This window comes from Otolemur garnettii, unplaced genomic scaffold (genome assembly GCF_000181295.1).
Source record: "Otolemur garnettii isolate 467f Iridium unplaced genomic scaffold, OtoGar3 scaffold00122, whole genome shotgun sequence".
NCBI lineage: Eukaryota > Metazoa > Chordata > Mammalia > Primates > Galagidae > Otolemur > Otolemur garnettii.
Genome location: NW_003852517.1, coordinates 4,038,959 through 4,059,841, shown reverse-complemented (window position 1 = coordinate 4,059,841; position 20,883 = coordinate 4,038,959). Strand labels below are relative to the sequence as shown.

General features: G+C 37.3%; 1 protein-coding gene across 19 annotated transcripts in view; it reads left to right on the top strand.

The window, feature by feature from the left end:
* Positions 1 to 20,883, top strand: part of ZBTB20 (zinc finger and BTB domain containing 20) — a 777,433-nt gene that overhangs the window by 508,379 nt on the left and 248,171 nt on the right. The gene's annotated exons all lie outside the window — the stretch shown is intronic.

Genomic DNA, 20,883 nt, shown 5'->3' with positions numbered 1-20,883 from the left:
TAGGTCCTGCAACTAACTAAATGGAAATTACAAATCTTTTATTATCCAACAAAATGAGCAATAAAGAAAGACAATGAGTACTATCAAACTGCATTGTGGTGTGTGGAAGAATCATTATCGAGGACAACTTTAGCTGTAGATCTAAAAGCTAGACATGGGATAATAAAGGAATAAAGGGTTTTTTGGGAGAGAAACAAAGATGGCGTCCAAGCACGTGATATGGGAAGATACAGAAGTAGGGAAAATGAAGAAAAATGTCAGCCCATTGGAATGAAATTGATGTGTACTGTAAGTAGTAAAATTAGAAATGAGACCCATGTTGGTAGAGATTGGGATATGAATTTCCAGAGGCAGGTGGAGTCCAGAATTTATTCTTTGTGGGTGATGAGAACAATGGCTGTCACACAGTTAAAACACAGTTCAGGGTTTGCTGAATAATTAAAACATTTTACAGAGGCAACCAAAATAGTGAAAGCAGTGTTTTAGAAGTTAACCTGGCTATAATGTATAGGGTAGTTGAGAAAGTTGAAACTAGTCAAAAATGCCAACTGAAGGGCAATTGCAGTAATTCAGATGTAAAGCAGTCATGACTCAAATACGGTCATGACTGTGGAGATAAAAAAGAAACATTTCAAAAACATTAGCAGCACTTTTTAAGTCTCTTCCAACCAACCCTAATCCTAGTCCTACCTAGAATTAGGTAACTTTAACTGTGAACTCCCACAAGCCCTTTTGTTTTTTGACTTGATTTAGTGAAGTCCATTACTTCTCATGGGGCAGGGCCACTTAAACCTCCAACGAATGGGGCTTCCTGAATAATGTAATGTCTTGATGTTTAACAGTTTGGAACATTAACTCAGAGACATACAGACTCTTCTGGTTCCCATTTAAAAGTCTCTGATCTGCAAGACTCCGTGAGAGATCCCACATTACCATAGTGGAGTGGTATGCACAAGGAGATTCAGGAGGAGCATTCATTCAGTCTAGGTTCTTAACTCTGTTCACAATATAGGTAACGCTAACTACTAAAATAGGGACTGAACTCAGCTCCTATGTTTTCTCTCTTCCTTCTTCATTTCAACCAGATCAGCACCAAAAAGAGACCTCAGGAGTCAGTGTACGCCAGCAGAGATTTCAAAGCAATCCCAAGCTCTGTTATTACATATGAGATAGTCCAAAAGATAAAAAGGATTTTCTTGGGATTTGATTGTGAGAAACAGTGTTCATTAACTTGCTATTGCAATATACCTACATCACACACCATCATCTATCAGCCATTCTTTGAACTGTTCTGATATTTTTGAAGGGTAACAATATGGCCAATGTATCCTTTCTATATTCAACTTCCTGGTTGATGAAGAGTTGTGTGAAATATGAATTACTTTGTTCCTCTCTTAAGGCAAGTGCCCCATTTTATGTTATGGTTATTTGAGTGAGTGCCTTTCACTGCTCAGCTACCCAGAGCACCTTCGAGGTAGGACCAGGGTTTGTTTCCACTTTATCTTCTGTGTTTAGCAGCATATATGCCCAGCAGGAGACTACCAGTACACATTTGTGAACTCTCTGATACCATGGATTTTGAACAGGAGCAACATGTATAAGGCATCCTGATATCAGAGTTTATAATGTGGAAAATACCTCCTAAATGCCAGACTCTCCTTCCTTCCCAGCCAGTCAGTCCGAGGTACCTTCTAGGCCTAATTTTACCCAGCAGTTGGGATAGGGAATATGAAATTGATGACTCTGCTTGTCAGACTTGTCTGCCTGCACAACACAGAGTAGCACCATTTAGAGGAAGGGTATTTGGAAAATTAAACAGGAGATGTGTGACTAGGAGACCTATCGGCCTGCAATGGAATGACAGGTTTCTGCCCACAAACCGGGGTTAAGACCTGCATATTGATGCTTCTTTTCACCCTTTGGTGAGTCATGTGTCTCACCCCATTAGTGGGTGCGTGTGTTATACCAGCAGAAGCTGTTATGCAGCCTCTGTGGGTCTGTGTGAGGGAGCTGTAGATATACATAAATATATGCTTGCCAGCAGATCGCTGTATTTATCTGCCTGTCAGTGGGAGCAGACAGGGCACAGCTCTTTGATGGGCGAGAACTGCAGGTCAAAATCAAGCTCTTGCTGCCGCTGCTGCTGCTTCTGCTGCTGCTGCTGCTGCTACTATGACTGCTGTGGCATTAGCATTCATGTTCTGAATGAGGACAGCGGCAGGTGGTTGGTTGTTGTTAGTACCTAACCTGGGAGGCTAGCTCTGGTCACTGACTTAATCAAAAAGACCTTGCAAGGGTTGGCTGCCAGTATTCTTGCAGCCAGTGGGGATGGACTCTCAAAATCATGCTCACCCACCATCTATAACATTTCACTAGAGCCTCAAGAGTCCACAAAGCTCTGCTGTCTTCAACCATCATCTCTAATGCTGTTCTGATATTGTCTGACCCTTACAGGTTCTGACTTGTCAGATGTGTTTCCTGCTGCTGGCCACACCCCTCACTGTCTCTCAGCCTCTACCTCACTTGTTCTCTCCCAGTAGGAAAAAATTATTGTGCTTCAAACTTCTAAGAGAAACAGTGTACTGAACCAGGTGCTTATCTCAGCAGCAGTTATGCTCCGTCACCACTGACCTTGGTCTCATCATCTCAATAGGCATTCTGCCTTAAGAGGAAAAAGCTATTTTTTCCAAAGTAAACTCATAATAATGATGGCAAACTAAATTTAAGATTACTTTGTATAACCGAGCAAAACAAGCAAAGCAAACTTGTGTTTTTAATCTAGGCCCGTTACCAGTTTAATTTGATAGAGAGAATTAATTGTGCAATTCTTAATATAACTACAGTGCAACCACAATTAGCAGACATTCCTTATAGTAATTGCCCCTCCTCTCATGTTTATAAGAGGGCAAGGACCTGTCTCTTTTCCAAAGTTCAATTTTCTTCAAGGTTATGGAATTATTGCAAAAGAAGTGACAGGACTATTTTTTGCTTCTTGGTAAGTGAGAGAACAGCAGAGTTTTGTCTCAGATGGAATTTGTAAGAAAGTAGACAGACTTATCAGGGAGCTGAGATGATGTTAAAGGGCTTACTTCTACCTGTCCAAAAGGGTATAAAACAGATGTTTCACTAAGCAGGAGAGAGACTGGGTTCAAATGTGGAGGTTTATTCTTATTTATATTTGGTTTGCTTTTTAAATTGTTATTATTGTGGCTCATACCTCTGGGATGCAGAAAGGGCAGACTGATTTTTCTGAAGATCACTTCCAACATGGTAGAAATTAGTAATTTAGTCAACCATATTGGCAGACAATGAAATGAAAATAAACAAAGAAACCCTCTGTAACAAGTAAAGGACCTGGACTGACTCTATGCTTTTACTTTTTAAGAAATTAGGGTAGATAGTTAGGAATTAGGTGTTGATGGTCCTGTGGGAATTAGCTGCTTAAGAACCTCATTTCACTTTTTGCTATTGCTAGAAATCCTAAAACTCAGTAAATCGCTAGGACAGTGTTTCCCAAACATCCCTGATCTTAAGAGTCATCAGGATCACCTGTGAAAAATGCAAACCTCAGCTTTAGAGAATCAGTGACCTCTGAGAGAGGCCTTGACATTTGGATCTGAAACAAGAAAACTAGTCAATTGTTATGAAAGTTGGGAAATACTGTTCTAAAGGAATTATTTTAGAATGCAAAAAGAAGGAAAATGATGTATTAATTTTCCCATATAAAAGTGACCTTAAAGACACATTTCTCCCTATGCTCATCCCCCGAATTCAGAGCCATTTGGAAGAAGCAAACAAGAACCTTTTTAGACCAGCAATTTAAAGTATTTCGTATCTTTCCTCGGTCCTCCATATCAGTCACCTTAAGACTTTGTATTTCCCACACCCTCACACCTTACCCCTGCTTAATAAATGTTCATCATGTGAAATAAAAGTTCCTAGATTAAGAGTTTGGAGCCCCCGTTCTAGTTCTGGCTGGAACACAGAGCTGTGTGACCTTATCTGAGTATATACCTTCTTATCACTTCAGTTCTTACCTTTGAACAAGGAAGAGGTTACAGAAAATGTAATCAGACCAATTCTACATTGTTAAATATGAAGTACCTTACCCAACCTTGTTTGGGAACTATAACCCAAACTATGATGACTTTTGTTCTTGATGAGAATATATATTCAGGTTTCCATATGTCCATAAGCATTATTTGCGTGCTGTGCTCTATTTCTGAAACTAACTTGAGTTACCATTTAATGTAAGATAATGAGTTTGTCAGATTGACAGCCACTCAGTGGACACTGATTTCTTAAAAGAGCAAGAGAATGAATGAATGAACGAACAATCTTGTGCCTTTCTAGATACTTATACTTTCAAATCCATGGAGGCAGGAGAAGTATACCCTTCAGCTAAATGTTGGGGCACTGAAAGCAAAAATAATTTTTAAAATAAACAAAAATGGCCATGACTTGAGGTTGCTATAAAACTAATATCTGGTAACTACTCGTCTAGGTATAGCAGAAAAAATAGAAATGAGAGAAAGTGCTGGTCCAAAAGTTCAAAGGTGAAGACAGAGAAGTGTAGTAGTGGGGGTTACACTTCCTCAACTCCCTTGTTGTCTCAGCATGTCTTCAATGTAAATACACATGTGGCCGCAGCCTGTGCACTCATTCACACTTCAGGGAAGCCCATGGTTTCCTTTTCTCCTCCATTTTAGCAGTGGGCAGCCTGCAACCTTTTGATCAAGCTGACTTTGTACGTTACATGACTGAACTCAGCTATGCCAAACATCCTTGAGGAAGTTGACATTTGTGTACTTTGAAAGAAAAAAATAGAAAAGTGAATCCCAACTGCTTCCTCCTGCCCTTTTGATTAAAAGAACGGTAAGTCAGCAGGAGAGGTGCTGCTTTTAACAAGCAGGGTTGTGCAGCAACTGATTGGTATCTTTCTTTGAAAAAAAGTAGAAAAGATTGATGTTAAACAACACTAATCAGAGCTGATTACAGGGACTGAATGAATTCATTGATGGGAAAGAGCTATGGTTCCAGAGACAACAAAAGAGATTAGATAATAGTCAGGGGAATAGTATTTGGAATGGTTCTGCTCCTCTCTGACAACCAGGAATCAGCACCCCGAGCTCTTTAGCCATTCCTTGAAATAGGTAGGTGTACATGCACAATAAGCGCAGTTCTCTGCCAGGAACATTCTCCCCAAGCTCTGCCTGGTGACTCTCTTCATTCAGACAGATCTCAGGCTTCCCCCATCACATTACCTAAAATAATGCTTCTATTACAGCCCACCTGGATAGGCTGGGAACCTCATTTCCTGACATTCCCAAACACCACCCTATACTCTGGCTAGAACCACCTGAGGGTTCCCGAATGGACCATACTCTGCTCTGCCTTGCTCTGTACTACTTCCCATCACCTTTACCTGGTATCCATTTCCATCCTCCCTAATCTTTACCTGGTTAACTTCCTCCATCCTTTAAGTTTCAGCTAAGACAACATCTCAAAACTTATTGTTGAACCTCCACGTTGAAAGTCAAAGTCCCACATCTCTGTCTTCCCACAGCCATCTATGCTTCACTCATGTGCAGTAGCTTATCACCCTGCTTTATAATTATTTGAATATGTACTTTCTCCCCCAACCCCAGACTAAAAATTTGGGAGCAGAAACTATGTCTTTTATTTCTGTATTTCTAATACCAGCAAAATATACATAACATATGGGATGTTTAATTAATATAGGTGAATGAATGAATGGATTGATACTCCCTACCTACCCATCCCATATTTTAAAGTCATTGCCTAAAATAAATAATAGAGGCCTCTGTGACTACTTGCCCTGACAATGGAGGCCTGTACGCTGTCTATGGCTAATGTGTCCTGTTTTGTCAGCCCTCTTACCCTGTAAGCCTATCTTTATCTTCCTCAATAAACTCTGTTTCATGCTTGCTTTAAAAAAAAAAAAACGTAAAAATAAAATAAATAACAGAACCCAAAGGAAGAAATTGTTACACAGAATGGATAACTCACTGGTTATCTTTTTACTATGTCATGGGACAAAGGAAATGGGAAATTAAATTTAGGAGCTCTCAAGCCATTTTCTGTGGCTTCTGGTTCCACATATATTCAGAGTGCTATGTGTATATAAAATAAGTGTGTGTATATACATGTGCAAACACTCTCTCACACACATCCATGCACAGAGGGTGCCAAAATATGTATGCACATTTTAAGAAAGAGGAAAAGTGTACTAGATTTGTAATGCTCAAGTCACCTTTGACGTCTGCAATTACAAGAGGTGTTCAACATGATTGTATTCCTCTTTTGTTATTAGTATATATTGAGTATTTACAATTTTTTTTTTGAGACTAAGTGTCACTATGTCACCCTTGGTAGAGTGCTATGGCATCACAACTCACAGCAACCTCAAACTCTTGGGCGTAAGCGATTCTCTTGCCTCAGCCTCCCAAGTAGCTGGAACTACAGGCACCCGCCACAATGCCCAGCTAAAGTATTACAATTTTGATACAAATTTTTCCTTTCTTAAAATGTTTATACATTTTTGACACCTTCCTTATTAGATATGAGGACCTTTTCTCCACCACTGATGTAACATCTGGGCTGTGGAGCCTAAAGACCAGAGGTTACGATGGATTAAAATATTCTTTACTTGAATTGCTGGAGTTCTTGATTGAACTTTCTTCAGACCTAGATTATCGAGAGAGTGATGTTCTTTGGTCAGCCCTCAAGTTCCCCTGCGGTATAACCCAGTTCACCTTCCCAATTTTATTTCTCACTTCTCCCTTTCACGAGCCAAATGACTTGCTTTTCTCATCACATGATGATCTTTCTGTTCATGCTGTTTATTCTGCTCGAAGTGATCTCTCCTTCTCCTCTGTACTTTGAAATCCCAAGCACCCTTCAATACCTAGTTTAAAGGATCCTGCTTCTGGGATCTTTTAGCCATTTCTTGATCCTTCTATGGCCATGACTCACATCTGTTTTAACAAGCTATTATCTATTATCTATCTATCTAGCTAATCAGCTCTTTAGTTAATTATCTATCATCTATTTATCTGTCCTTCACTAAGATACTTGATATTTATTGTGATGAATGAATTACCTTTTTTAACTTTAGAAATAAGAAAGATATAAGATGGAGAACATAGGACAGATATAGGAATAGGGACAAACAGTAAAATAAAGAGAGTTTTAAGTGGATTCTATAGCCTGCCTGTAGCAGTATATTAAATACAGTATAAATGCACATTGTTTGAATTGTTCTAGCATCAAGAGTCTGTCTGGGCTCGGCACCTGTGGCTCAAGCGGCTAAGGCGCCAGCCACATACACCTAAGGTGGCAGGTCGAATCCCCAGCCCGGCCCGCCAAACAACAATGATGGCCGCAACCAAAAAAATGGCCAGGCATTGTGACGGGCACCTGTAGTCCCAGCTACTTGGGAGGCTGAGGCAGGAGACTTGCTTGAGCCCAGGAGTTGGAGGTTGCTATGAGCTGTGATGCCATGACACTCTACCCAGGGGGATAGCTTGAGGCTCTGTCTCAAAAAAAAAAAAAAAAAAGTCTGTCTGGTGGCATCCCCAGCTGCTGGCATGTGTGAGATGATCTGGAAGAATCCTTTTAGAATTTTTGAAGACTGCTTCTGAGCTGAGATGTTCAAGCTCCCTCATAAGGGTATAGACTAAGCTCACCCCTCTCACGTGATAGCAGTTGGCAAGCTGAAGTTGGATCTTATTTCCTACCTGAGCTCTAAAGATAAGAAAGCTAATATATTTAATAAGGCTTTTGTGCCCTTGATTAGTTGAATCTTGTATTTTCAAACATCATTGCTTTCCCTAGGTCTGGGCGGCAGATGACTTATTTTTTAAAAATCCATTCTTTTTGAATATTTTCCACACGTAAAAGTATGTCCTCAGAGGAAAAAATATATAAGGCATTAATTTAAGAATAATTCCTGGTACCTCAAGAACAGGCAAGCAGCACAATGCTATAGATTATTAGGATGAACTGTGGAATTATATAGCTTGGCCTCAGTCAGTAACGTGATACACTCCCATCTGATGAGACTACTGGGAGAAAATAGCACTTCAAGCTCAGAGTCAGGTTTAGTTATGAGTTGAAGGTGAAGTCAGTACTATTTAAAGTTTCATTTTATTTATAGGGCTCACTCGTTAAGTGTAAGGTTTCCAAGAAAGAAGACATGGTTTCCAACCCTGAGGCCTTTCAGTGTAATGAATATGGTAAAGCTAATGCAAGTATCATTAATACATACAACTGAAACTTGTAATCAAACATACACAATAAATAGAGCCCTAATAAATTGACCTAATTGAGAATTTCACATGAAAGGAGTTTTCTCACTCATATATCATGCGTGGGATAGGGCCTTCAGGTAAAGTATTATTGCATATAAATTCCATTAGACCATATAACTAGTCAAAAGGAAAAGAAGAACATCACCTTTGGAAACTTCTGGAGTAGATTCAGAAATTACCAGGCCAAGAAGGCTGAGGAGAGGGAGACAGAGGATTCAGAACATGCTACCAACCCAATGAAGCCCGTCAGGCCCAGCCTCCACCTGAATCCCTGCCCTGCCTCAGGCCTTCATCTGAATCTGTTAAGAATCTTTTTCTGTGATTCTATAATGTAATTGCTCTGTGATTTGATAATAAAAGTTAAGCCTATACATTTTCATAATCACCTTCTCCGGAACACATTCATTATGCAAAAGAGGTAAACTTGTACAGCAATAACGATGTTTTATTTTAGTTATACTAAGTGCTTTCACTTATATTATCTGATTTGGTCCTCACTATAAACTTTGGAGGTAGGGTACTATCCATTTTAGAGGTGGAGAAAATGGAGTCCTAGGGAAATTTTATAATGTTTTATTTAGGATCTTAGAAATAGAAAAATATAGAGTGTCCATATATAATTAGAAGTAAAATTATACTTCTATAATTTTGCATGCTCTACATAATTAGAAGTAAAATTCCTCTTCTAATCCCTTTCAAAATACATCAATAGTGTCTTTTATCTGCCCAGAAAAAATGTTTATGTATATGCAATATCTGATATATATCCTTATTTTATTCATATGAGAAGATTTACCTTGTAATGGCATAGATCTTATCATACAGCACGTTTAAATCTACCTCGTTCTTTTTCAGCAACTTTATAGTATTCTGTGTAAGGGTATACAACAGTCCATTTAACCAGCCACTTGAGTATTTGATGAACACTAGTACTTAGATGAGCAAGAAAAACTTAAGAACCTATTACTTACTAGACCTTAATTTAGAAGGTGTGTTCAATCTGCAGCCCAAAGGCTGTATGCAGATTATGTGGGGACTTTTGCTTATCTGTGGTGGCAAGTATCATGAAAATTATGCATGGACCTTTTTTATTTTGGTCATCAACTTTCATCAGTGTTTGTGTATTTAATGGGTGGCTCAAGACAACTCTTCTTCGGGTATGCCATAAAGAAGCCAAAAGGTTGGACACCCCTGAACCAAAACCTCTTAGTTTATTATAAGGTCACTGTATGCATGTGTATATGTATGTATAAAATATTAGAGAAGATTACTTTGAACTTCACTTTTACAATATAGAAATTTTACAGTATATAATTTCAGAATGGCCACTGGCAAAGTGGATACTGTCTCTTTGTGATCCTGGCTAGATTGTGGCCTCACATGGAAGTTGGCATATTTCTTGAGAGTTTTAATGCAGTCACTGATTACAGTATCTGAGATTTTACTGAAATTTCCACTTGAGTTGTAACTGACTTTGTCGTCAAACTAAAAGCCTTTAAAAACAGGAAAAATAATTATTTTTCTCATGGCAGGAAATTTAAATCCTTTCATTTTATCTCCTAACATAAAAAAGGGAAGTACTAAGAAATTACTGAAAAGTTGATGCAAAAACAAAACCTCCATCAAATATTTGAGCTATGAAACTTTATGCTCCAACTACCTCTCTGCATCCAAGGTATCCCAAAGATACCCCCAAGTATCAAAGACAGAAGGGCCAGATGCATAAAAGTAATTTATACTAAGGCTCTTTGTGAAACTGGCAAAAAGACAATTGAGGCTTTGTGGAGCCATATTGCTTCCGGTTGAAAAAAACTAACACCCATGTGCTTTTGAATTGGAGGAAAAATTTTGTTTGTGGGCATTGGCATGATTGTTTTATGTAAAATGTGGATAGTGTATAACTCTAATGCAGAAAAGTAAATGCACAAACAAGCCATATTCTAACCTTGAAAGTGTGGCCGCTTTTAATGACACAGTATATCAAGGTCAAGAGAAGGTGCCCTCAGCAGATGGAAAACTCACAAAGTAAAAAAGCTTCGTTTACATTGAAAATATATTGAGTTATACATGATTCCTAAGGAATACTTGGTTGTTCTAGTTAGAACCATGGCTCATTTCTGTTTTCATTTGTCAAGGAACTGACCTACTTCATATATTTCCCTGGCAGGTGTTTTCTGTAGAGAGTCAGGGAAAGAAAGGTGAAGGAGGAAGGCATCCCTCAATATCTCATGCTAATCCAAGTAGGTATCACTACTTTCAGTGGGAGTCTGGAAAGGAAACTGTTAGAGGATATGTGTTTGTCTTGGTAAAGATGGATTTCATGATACCTTAATTTTTAAGCTTTTATATACATGGAGAGTTGGTGATAAGACTCTCACGGTCATTTCCTTTATTTTATTTTGAATTTAAGATTGAGGTGGGCAAGACTTATATTTGAATCATATTTTGCTCAGAAATTATTGAAGCTATTCTGTAACATGTATCTCTCTTAAATTTAAAATATCACACCATGAAATGATTAAATGTGTTGAGTGCTTTGGTAGCACAGTGTATTCAGAAGGCCTGATCTCACATCCTTTGTAAGGAGTTGGGATTGAGCTTTAGAGATGAGATGCCACACGCTTTCATCTCAGCGTTACAGAAGTTATTTTCTTCGTTCTTATTTCTTTTCCTGCCTCTCATTCTGTGTTCTTTCTCTCTTCTTGCTCTTCCTCTCTCTCTCCTAGTTTCATGAAAATTCATTTATCTGTGACATTTAAAGACTCTGTCTGAGAGGTGTCTGGAGCTGTGGCCGGCTGTGTGCATCAATAGTTTCTTAGAATCTGGCACTCTGTCAATATTTGGGAGCCTTGATAACTGCACTTAAATGCAGAGCCTGCCAGCCATCATGCTCTTAGTGTCTCAGTAACGAGTCTGGATGAATGGATATTAGCATGTCAGATCCTTTCCTGGCAACACTTGGTAGACACTATATAGGCATCTTGCATTTGCCTTCTGCACCTGTTTGTCTGTCTCATTTATATGATGTCATGTTTCCCACTTTATATAAAAATAGGATTTTCAAAAGGTAATATTATGAAAACTGAGGTAAATGGCATTCTTGTTCAATCTAGATTGGGTGAATTTTGTAGTATAAAAGGTGATCTTATATGGACAGTACTTTTTTATTATATTCTAGGTAGTTTTGTTTGTATTTTTGTTTACATTATGATATTTGGGCCAAACTTGTTATTGCTATTTTATGGAAGAAATATAAATGTTACTAAGGCCATTGAAACAGTCTAGGTGCTCCATAGCTGTGTGTGAGCCAATATAAGAGATATTTTGGCCACATAAAAAAGAAATATTAGTGGATTAATGACTTAAGCTTGTTCTCTCAAGCAAAAACTATTTACATTTTCAAATGTTTCTCAGTTACTTTCCCTCCAATATCAGTGAAAGGCACCATTTATAAATTGAATGCTAAACCATTATTATGTCAACTTTCCCATGAACTGTCCTAGATGATAGCATAGTGGCCTTTCAAGGCTGTATGGGAAACCAAAAGTGCAGCAGCATCTAAATTAATGAACTACTGTACATGCTCAACCCAGGTGTAACCTCCACTGTATCTTGTTATGAGAATATGTCAGAAATCTGAACTTGAAAGAAAAGAATAAGGAAGATGAGAGCTCACCAGATACCAGTCTTACCTTCAAGATCTATACTCAACTTAGGACAAGTATGAAAGACTTTGCCAGAATTTTCAGTCTTTCTCAGATCAAATAACCCAGATTTCCAGATATACAAGAGAATATCCTAGAATTCTTAATGCCCCTTGATGGGATCATTAAATGGCCTGGATCATTAAATTATCTCTGGGTGCTTGCTTTTCATGTGGGTGCTCAGATGCTAGATACTATAGAATATTTTAAGGTGACTCTTACTCAGACCTATTCATATAACAATTGAAAACAAACTCCTTTAGTTTTATCTCAGAAAGGGAAATTTACATGTTTATTGACTCATAAATATGAGCCTCTGTAAAACTAAAGGTTTATTTGACCATTTATAAATGTGGCCTGCAGATATTATGTCATATTTATAGAAGTCATCATTTTTAAATCTAATCAATCATTGTCTTTGGTAGAAGAAGGTTCACTTGAAAGTGTTATGTTAAACAATTAAATTCACAAACTTATCCTGGAACAAGTGCTATATTCCACAGTACTACCATTATGGTCAACTTCAAAATTCTCTCCTTAGGAAGTTATGCACCAACAATAGCACTTAGTCCACCTTTCAAAGGAATTTTAGAACTCTTTCTGGAACGGCCATCAGAGCTGTCATCATGTTATTACCTTTGATGTTCTGGATGTCATCAAAATGTCTTCCTTTCAGTATTTTCTTTACCTTGGGTAAAGAAAAACGTCATTGGGAGTCATATCAGGTGAGTAGTGAGGGTGTTCCAATACTCTCCAGTTATTTGTTTGCTGGCTAAAAACTCCCTCCCAGACAGTGCCTTATAACCTGGTGCATTGTCATGACGCAAGAGCCATGAGTTGTTGGCAAAAAGTTCAGGTCATTTTTGTCTAACTTTTTTATTCTTACCACTGTACTAATGAGGATTGTCTAATATTTTTGTGCAGCATTTTCAGCACTTCCAAATAGTTAATTTGGTTAATTGTCCAGTTGGTACAAATTTATAATGAACAATTTCTATAATATTAAAAAAAACTCGTTAGCAACCATCTCGATTTAGACTGACAAAACCTTTTTGGTTGTGGAAAATTGGCTGACTTCCACTGTGCACTTGACATTTTGTTTCAAGGTTGTATTGGTATTCCCGTGTTTCATCACCAGTGATAACACAGCCCAAAATATCGTCTTGTGTCTCAAAAAGATCTTGGAAAACTTGCTTCTTCTTTTCTTTTGTTCATTGGTGAGCTTCTTTGAGACCATTTTTGCACATATTTTTCCCATGCCAAGATTTTCAGTTAATATTTTCCTAACTGTTTCTCTATTAATGTTTATTTGGTCTTCTATGCTTCTCATGGCTAGCCAATGATTTTGATGCACACTTCAATGAGGATTTGCAATGTTTTCTCCAGTTCTATTCATTATTGGCATCCCTCACCTCTCTTCATCAGTAACATTTTCTGTCTCCTCAGAAAAATGTTTAATCCATTTATACACTGCCATTTTCTTCATGACATTATCCCCCAAAATGTGGACTAATATATCCATGATTTCACTTCCACTTTTGCCAAGTCTAACAAGACCTTTAATGTTTGCTCATTGTTCTGATTCAAGCTCTGATATTCTTGCTACAGCACACAAAAACATGCAACAACAATAATGAACACCACTCACCAAGACACTGCCACACATCAACAAAACACAGCTAGGAGACACTGATAAACCAAGGTTATGAAACCTTACTGACTTGTTTGTACAGTGCTGCCAACATAAGCGCAAGGTGGCAAGTTTGCAGATTTACCTGTCAGACTCCACAGATGTGCAAAGGAATTTTACAAGGGTTCCAACCACCAGAAATCATTTGGCAAAGTGAGGGCAAGCCCTAAAGTTCAAAAAGAAAAAAAAAATCATGAAGATTGAAAGAATAAGAAAAAGGAAAGCATAGATGTAAATGGATTTGTAACATGGCCTGTATCAGGTATTTGGTATTTTTCTTTTTGTTTCACATACAGTAGATTGTAGTAACATGCACAGCTTCTAAGGAAGAAATATATGTGCTGTCCTCCCTCTGTCTATTCCCAGATCCATTTGGGGGTGGGGAGAAAAAACACACAATATGCACCATTAATCACAATATTTTTTTATACCATGAAACAAGATATAATAGAGAACATTTGCAGCACCTTTCCTGGATGACTTAGAAACATGCCTCTATTACTGTCAATAAAACTCATCTACTAGACTAATAACCTACCCTCTTCTTGCTCTGCATGCAGAATTTATAAGTGTATTATTCTGTTATTTATTATATATTATTTGTTGGATGTTAGACACTAGTCCTTTCTGTGTCAGATAAAGGTATAGGAATGAGAGGAGAACATAGAATTAACCTGCATAATATACAGTTAAGAACAAGAGGAATTTTGTTTTCTTATGGATCTCTTCAGATACCTTTGGGACTGCATTTGAAATGATGGGCTGCAATTTAACCATTTGTTTTCATTAATGTCCTCTTGCCCAAAGCAGGCAGGATTTGGAGATTTCTTCCTTAGAAATCTTAGCAGTTTCTTTAGCTCTTTCTTCTCTAGTGTGTATTTTGTCTACTGATTACAGAGTAAAATAAGAGTACTAAGGGAGTACATCTGGTCCTGCTTTTTTAGCCTGGACTATTCCTGGAAAAGAAATAGCTGACTTAACTGTGTGGTTACTAATCAACAGAACACTTGAAGAGTTTTACCTTAACACAAAGTAAAATCTTTTATTATGGAGATGAGCTTTGTTGATGCTAGTGTAAGGACTAGTGACAGGAGCCACTCAAATATAGACCCACACACCCTTCCCTAAAATGCATTTGAGATAAAGGGACTATTTATGACTAGTTCTGTGTTTTAAGTCATAGGAACACCTTTATTCAGAAATCTTCCCTCCACTCTATATATTGTTCAGTAGACTGTCATTTTGTTTTTAGTTTATGAATAAGTTATTTATAGTGCTTATACCTTGCCTTATTGAAAAAGTCCACTTGCCAACTTTCAGCTCAAAAGGACCAAAGTAATAGATGTTATCACTATAAAAAGAATGTTTATTAATACTCAAAGGATCTACTTTTTTTAAAAAAGGTTGATATTGAATTTTTGATCAACATATCCCAGAATGGGGGACATTGCCTTCATTCTTTTTGCAGAAATGGGCTTTTGAAATAGCTATATACTTCTCTATAATGAAAGTTCCCATCTCCCCAATAATTATAAAAAATATATTTACCAATTTCTGTTCATGTAATAGTAGTTTCCAAGCCTGTTTAATAAGCAGTCACAGAGCCAGAGACCATTTATATACCCAGAAGTAATGAATGTCAAGTTATATATGTGAATCTTTTCAAATTATATACTGGGAGTAGAATATATTGTGCATGTGTAAGAATAGATACGGCAAGTAGAAAGTTACATGTAGTTTTATAGAATAAAATTCTATAGAAACAATACTCAACAAAATAGAGAAAATATTGGGCAAAAGAATAGATTGGACTATGTAATCTCTTTAGCAGAACAGTCTCTATAAATTTAATAAATAAGCTGCTTATTAAAATCATTGTTAATGTTTATATTCAATGAAATTTAAAAGTAAGTTAGTATAGAAATTCAAACCCTTGCCTAAAGGGTGTTCTGTGGCTGATCAACCAGGAAGGTTGCTGTCAGTAATAATACTTTCACACTTATCTTCATTATTTCTTCTCTTCCAAAGTAAACTCACTATTTGGGAAATTACCCCTGATTACAACCATTTTAATACTTCTCACTAACTTCCATTCAATGAAATATACTAGGAGAGCCCTCGTAAAACTGATTTGCCATTTCTTTGAGAATACCAGGACACAATGTCATAATAACATGCTGTTTTCTTTCTTGGCCCAGTGAGGGAGTTCTGATGAACTAAAGCAAAGCTAGAGTTAACTGTCTAACTCCACTTAACTAGCAGAGACTTTTTAATTTAATTATTATTTTTTTTAATTTCAGAATATGAGAAAGATATGTGTAAACGTATTTTACTTTTGTGCATTTTAAGTCAAAGTTGTAAGTGTGCCCTTCACCCAGAATATATGCATTATATGAGTTAGGTATGAATTTATCCTACTACTCCTTTCCCTTCCCTCTTACTTAACTTTCTTCTGAGTTTTACTTCCATATATGTACATAAGCATTGATTGGCTTGTTCTAATTTAGTGTTAAGTACATGTGGTGTTCATTTTTCCATTCTTGTGATACTTCACTTAGGAGAATGGTCTCTAATTCCGTCCCTCTTGTTATAAATGATACTTGACCACCATCTTCTTTATGGTGAATAGTATTTCATTGTATACGTATATAATACTTAATTAATCCATTCATGTATCATTGGACACTTGGGTTCTTTCCATATCTTTGCAATTGTGAATTGTGTGGCCATAAACATTCAAGTGCAAGTGTCTTTTTTATAAAATGTCTTTTTTTCCTTTGGATAAATACCTAGTTGTGGAATTTCAGGATCAAAAGATAGGCCTGCATTTAGTTCCTTAAGATATCTCCATTTTAATTTTGTCTCAAATAACCAGCAAATTTTTAACCTATGTATTTTGTGTGAAGTATTTTGGAATTCTCTGAAAATGATTTGTGGGGGGATTAGAGTCAATATCAAGAAATACAGAAGTGGCATGCCCCAGCAGTTAGTCCTGGATTCTGGCTTTTGATTACCTTAATGATCTAGACTAAGTTTGTGATTTCCAATATTAGCAAACCCAATGTAATCTGAATTATTAGTAGAGGCACTTTGAAAATCTCAAAACAGAATCAAATTTAATTAAAAATTACATTTTAAGTAATAGAAAGGGAAGAGTGATGCAAAATCACATTAACATGATGATGCCTGAACTGCTGAACGGTTGTGAATCAGGTGTCGAGAACAAGGAATGCCTGCTTTCAAAATGCAGTGCTTTACAGGCACTGTCCAGAGACAGGTGTAAACTGAGAGACAGGTGTAACTAAACATGCAGAAGTGAGACCATCGTTTGGTATCAACAGTCAGGAAAGCAGGGAATAAACACAATGATGTCTAAATAAAAGTATTGCTAGTATTCTTTGGGAGGGAAAGAAGACCTCAAAAGTGGCAATTCATCTGTATTCCTTCATCATTTACATATAAAATTTCATACAGCTATGTTAGTTTTAATCTACGAATAGCTGCTAAACTAACGTGACACACCTGAGCATGATTATCCTCTTTGCTTCTTTTATGTGAGATTGTCCACAAATGTATGACTCTGCAAGAGCAGATGGATGACTTGGTTTCTTTCGAACCTTCTTAACAAGTCTTGTATTTTTTATTACCCATGAGGGTTTGGTAAATGTCACTGATGGACTGAAAATACAGAATGACTGTGGCAAAATAACATCTAGACATAGAGCACAGAAAGATAATCATGAGTGTGAAATGTGAACTTGAAATTTAAAAATAGCTATAATAGTCGAAAATGTAAGGAGCATGCAGAATATAGGTATTTTTCCTATTTCCTATAAGCGTAGGTTAGACATTTAATCATGCTTGTTCTGAGTTCAGCTAAAATTGGCTATGAACATCTTGGAGAGAAAAAGTTATCAAACTTCTCTTAATAAAATTTAAATTTAATATTTCGAGAAAAGAGTTTCTTGAGGAAAAGTAAAAGACATTGATTTTTTTTAATCTTATTTTAAAAAAGGAGGCAGAAGTACTAAGCTAATACTAGTTTTTACTCAAGTTATGGGAAATAAGAACTGAGACTTTCTGATAAAATATGATGAAACAAAATCTTAGGTTTGATAATGAGTTAAGTGTTGTTGACAATGAGGCTTCTACACCCTGAAAGCGAAGTTGTGGGATTGTCCTCCAGGATGCTTTTTAAATTAAACTCGATAGACTCCCATCTTTCTGGAATTGTCAGAATGTATCAGGAAGAAGGGAAGAAATGACTTCTCCAAGTGGTTTACATTTTTCAGGAGTTTTTTTCCTTCCCTTTATTATTGTAAATCCAGTGCTATTCAGAAACAAAAAACTTGGGAAAGTCACCAGGACTTGTGAATGTGCTTGACTTGCTCAAAAGCAAGAGAAATGGCACCAACATTGTGGTGGAGAATAAAAGATCACCCTACATCACCTTCACTTCCTATAATAATTGATTTACTACAAACTTTAAATGGTGGTACAGCTAGTAAAAAATTTACTTGTGAAGAAAAGGATTAGAGCATATTGTTCAGTATTTTACGAAAAGAAAAATGTACAGGAGACTTTTAGTCAAATATTTATCACATTTCATTCTCTGTTCCTGTCAATATTCAAAGCACATCCATTATCCATTATACATAGTACTCAAACCCTTTCCTTCCTACAGCATGAAGTGAAGTATCTTTGATTCATCTCCAAAAATGTGAAGTCAACATGTGTTGGTAGTATTTGCCGTGAAATATGGGAAAGATCCACAGTAATTCGGGTAAAAAGATATCCTCAGCTTAAATACTACATATATACATAAACATGCTCACAGATAAACACACGTACTCATACACCAACTAAGTTCTGCCTGCCAGGTACTTTTCTAGGAACTGAACTTATACAGGTACATTCCTGTTGCTAAAGAGTGCTCACAGATTTTTGGGAAAAGCAGACATGAAAATAGGTAATTGCTGTGCAAAAATATAGGTATTGCAATGAAGGTATTGTGCAAGTTGCTGTTTGCCCGGGACAGTTCTGGCTTAAACCTGTAGTCTTGGTATGATTATTCATAAGGCCCTTTCACCCTCAAATGTGTCTCTGTTTGGACAATAAATTATATGGTCATCCTATAAATAGCCATATCAATCAAATCTGCCTGAGGTTGTCAGGCAAAATTTTCCACAAAGTAGGACAGAAAATCAAAGAGATTAAGAATGCTTTGCCACAAGTATTACCTACTTCCAAATGGAAATGAGAAACGGATTTGACAGACTTTCTTTCTCCTGGGCTTGTCAGAAGGGTAGAGTGGAAATTTAAATTACGTTGAGTAAAAAGAAAGAAACAAGGCAAGACGATCTAAACCCAGTTGTTGGTATATAATACGTACAAGAGTTGTCATTAATTAAGCCACTAAACTAATAATTCCCTGAAGCTCCCTAGAACCGAAAGGTAGGGTAAGAAAGAACAGAAGCAATGGGGGAAATTTTAGAAGGACGAGGTAAGATTCAGTATGAGGAAGGACATTCTATACAAACAGTGGAAGGAGCTGCCTGTGAGGACGAGAGTCCCATCCCTGGGTGGTGGTCAACAGCAGTTGAATGGCCACTGTCAGCAGACACAGGCATTAGGTCAAGATTCAGACCACAGGTTACTTCATGTCCTTTACCACATCACTGCCCTGTGATCCGACCATTCTTCAGACAAGTGGCTTTTAAGAATTCTGTGTTTGATAAACCACCACAAGTAAAAATTGTAGAAATACTATTTTAAAAAGAGATGGTTTGCACAAGCAAACCCTGTTACCCACTCTGAACACCTACTAAAAAGAGGCCAGGGAATTTTATGCAGATCACACATACATGGAAAACAGCCATTAGACATGTAATATTCAGGAGACATGCCTCACTTAGGTTTCCACCGCTTGGACACATATTCATTTTAAGATGGAGTAGCTGCAAATTCTTGCTTACTAGTTTGATTTGCATAGCTCTGAGCTACATACGAATAGGACTTGTGGCAAAGCTATCATTAAAGAGAAACAAAGCAGAAGACTGAACAAAGGATACATTCTGCACAAAGTTGGAAGTTGAGACTGTTTCAGTGATCCTTGTCATGGTAAGAAAGATGTCCACCCCTTCCCCCCACCTAAAAAGAGTAGCAGACAAGTGACAAAAGAAGGCTCCCTGGAGGTAATACAGGAGCAAAGAGTAGGATGAACTAAAGGCTATACACACAAACAGAGTGAAAGGAGTTGGCACAGCCAGACACCCCCATTCACACACAGAGATATGTGATTAGGTTAGAGTCACTTACCTCTTATCCAACGCATTAAAGTAGGAATAGGTCAGGCCTAAGGGGAAAAATGACATCTTGATGAAGCTCAGCTTTCTTGGAGGCCTAAGAAGGATGTCAACACAGCTAGAGCCAGAAGCTTTTCACTGGCTCCTTTATATCAAACTCTTGAGTTTCTAAATTTATAGATTGAAATATTTTCCAGTAAGCCAGAGAGAGAAGCCTTCTGAAGGCTGTGGAAGTGACTTTAGTTCTTCAGTAGTTAAGAGTGTATGGACTGCGGAGTGAGTAAAACTAGTTTCAAATCTCTGTGACTTAGGTATTTATGAAAAAAGATTTCAATTCCTAAGTTTTAGTTCCCACATCTGAAAAAACAAATTGAGACAGTTGTACCATCAACCAGTTGTAAAGATTAAATGATACCTGCAAATTGTGTAATGCATGTGGTGTCTGGCAAAGGACTATTAGAAATTTTTATTCTCTGAGGACTCCTATCATTTTCTGTAACATTCTCCAGTCACCGTTTCCAAGCTCTGCCTCATTTTACATCATTATGTTCTGTCTCCCCCTTGCCATCCTACCCCATTCCAGCTTCGACCTGCTTCCCCAGATATTCTGAGCGTCTGTGTCCCTGTGCCAAAGCCTCATTCTGCTGTGTTCTTAAGGGTATGTTATGCCTAGAATTATTTATAAAGTCAGTACCAACTTTGGACAAAAACTAAAAATCATAAAAAGAATACATGACATTGAGAGGGTACCATTCTTGTCTTTGAGTTCTCAAGGCATTCTTCATCTTTCCTAATGTTAACCCTGAGAGCATTTAGGGCAGGTGAGCAAAGAACAAGTATGATTGGCTCCA